Source organism: Parus major, chromosome 4A (assembly GCF_001522545.3).
Source record: "Parus major isolate Abel chromosome 4A, Parus_major1.1, whole genome shotgun sequence".
NCBI lineage: Eukaryota > Metazoa > Chordata > Aves > Passeriformes > Paridae > Parus > Parus major.
In genome coordinates, this window is record NC_031772.1 from 19,807,482 (window position 1) to 19,810,193 (window position 2,712).

Sequence of the window (2,712 nt, forward strand, 5' to 3'; positions counted from 1 at the left end):
ATCCATCACGGTGAACACGCACGTCCTGCAATCCAGGCAGTTCCTCCCCAGGGTCCTGCTCCCCACAGCAGGAAAAGCATCCAAGGCAGGCCTGGCCAGGCTGCAGTGGGGCTGTGCTGCTGCTCAAGGCCACCAGCGAGGCTGTCCCTGCTCCCTGCTGCTGTCCCCGAGTGCTCGGGTGGGACGTGGGGAGCTCGGAATGGTTTGGGGTTAAAAGGGGCCTTAAAGCCCATCTTGTTCCACCCCAGCCATGACAGGGACACCTCCCCCTGTCCCAGGTGCTCCAAACCCATCCAGCCTGGTCTGGGACATTCCAGGGATCCAGGGGCTGCTCTGGGCACCTGTGCCAGGGCCTGCCCACCCTGCCAGGGAACAATTCCTGCCCAAAATCCCATCCAGCCCTGCCCTCTGGCACTGGGAGCCATTCCCTGTGTCCTGTCCCTCCATCCCTTGTCCCCAGTCACACATCTAGATGTGTATAAGCCAGCTCTCCTGGAGCCCCTTCAGGCTCTGGAAGGGGCTCTGAGCTCTCCCTGGATCCTTCTCCTCTCCAGGTGAGCAGTCCCAGCTCTCCCAGCCTGGCTGCAGCTCCTTTGGAGCATGGAGGGATTTTCCCACCTTTCCAGGAAAGGGAGAATTTGGGTGCTTTTGGGTTTGCCAGGGATTGGGGCTGCACCCCAGGGCTGGGAGGATCCCCAGCAGGGCTGGGACTTCAGCGTTCCCTGTGGGACAGGAGGGTTCCCGGGGATCCCAGCCCCCAGGGATGGAAGGAGATGGGACTTCAGCGTTCCCTGTGGGACAGGAGGGTTCCTGGGGACGGATCCCAGCCCCCCGGGATGGAAGGAGAGGATCTCCCCCCGTCCCTGGCGGGGCGCAGAGCGTGGCCACTGCTCAGGGTTTGGTGTTTGTCCCTCCACCACTGCTCCCCACTCAGCCTCTGACTTCACCCCGCAGCTATCCAAAGAGACAATGCACAGCATCCTGTCCCCTGCTGTCCCCCCTGCCTGCTCCTTCCCGGGATTGTTCTGCTCCATGGCCGGGCCTGCCTGTGCTGTCCCCGGGGAGCGCACAGGGATGATCCACACGTGCTCATCCATCCCCCTGGAGCTCTGCTGGGGCATGGAAAAGTCATCCCATCCCTGAGCTGGCACCTCCTGCTCCACCAGGAGCTGTTCTGGCGGCACCAGCCCCGCTCCCATCCCGGACAAAACCTTCTGCTGCCAGTTCTGGGCTCAGGGAGCTGGACCCTGCTGGATCAGTGCCATTAACCTCAGAGCTGAGCTGTGTAATCCAGCAGCAGGAGAATCCAGCCCTGTGCCACCACTCCTGGCTCTGAGCCTCCATTCCAGCAGGGGCTGAGCCTGCAAACACCCTCCTTGCCCTAATCCCTGATTTCTGTGCCCAGGGGCCAGCAGCTTGCTCCAGCAGCGATCTTTGGACCTGGAATATCTGCTTGTTCCTGGGCAACAAACAGGTTGGGAGCACAATCTGTGTGTTCTGGGAGCACAGTGCCCAGCCATGCTCCTTCCTTGCCGTGTCCCTCCACGTCCTGCCTGCCCAAACGCTGTTGGGAATGCTCAGATTGTAAAGTTCAGCTCTTTTCCCATTTGGCTCTGATATTTACTCTTTTTAGGGATGTGTTCATAGAACCCAAGGCTAGTTTGGGTTGGGAGGGACCCTAAAGATCCCATCCCACCCCTGCCATGACCAGGGACACCTCGCACTGTCCCAGGTGCTCTCAGCCCCATCCAGCCTGGCCTGGGACATTCCAGGGATCCAGGGGCTGCTCTGGGCACCTGTGCCAGGGCCTGCCCACCCTGCCAGGGGAGGATTTCTTCCCAATACCCCACCTGCCCTTGCCCTCTGTCTGTTTGAAGCCATTCCTGGTTTGTCCTGGGGAATGGAGGAGCAGCAGGGAAAGCAGCTCTTCTCCCCGGGGTGCCCTCTCCAAGTGGGGTTCTGTGGGGATCCAGAGCGGATCAGAGCACTCAGGGATGGTTCCTGGAGCATTCAGTGTTTTGGGCTGGGTTCTGTGGGGATCCAGAGCAGCCCAGAGCACTCAGGGATGGTTCCTGGAGTACTCAGTGTTTTGGGCTGGGCTCTGTGGGGTTCCAGAGCAGCCCAGAGCACTCAGGGATGGTTCCTGGAGCACTCAGTGCTTTGGGCTGGGTTCTGTGGGGATCCAGAGCAGCCCAGAGCACTCAGGGATGGTTCCTGGAGCACTCAGTGCTTTGGGCTGGGTTCTGTGGGGATCCAGAGTGGATCAGAGCACTCAGGGATGGTTCCTGGAGCACTCAGTGCTTTGGGCTGGGCTCTGCTGGGACCAGGTGGGTGGGAGATGAGGATCAGCAGTCGAGGCAGAGGGCAGTGGGCTCACCCTGAAATGATGCCAAGGGCCTGTGCAGGGGGCTGGGGGGACACTGGATGCTCCCAGCTCCCTCTGGCCACGTGTTTCCAGCTTGTGCTATTTCAGGGCTTCCTGTTTCCCTCAGCAGAGTGCCTTCCCGGCAGGCTGGGACCAGCCCGGGGCTGTCCCCGGCTCCACATCCAGCCAGGGGGATTTGTTCTTCCTGCTGGTGGTGCTCCCGAGCGTGGAAAACAATGGGCAGGAAGCTGGGATGGGGTCTGTGTTCCTCCCCCATGGAGCAGACCCGGCTGGGGGAGCTGGGGGGCAGAAAAGGAAGCTCAGGAGGGACTTCTCCTTCTCCTTCT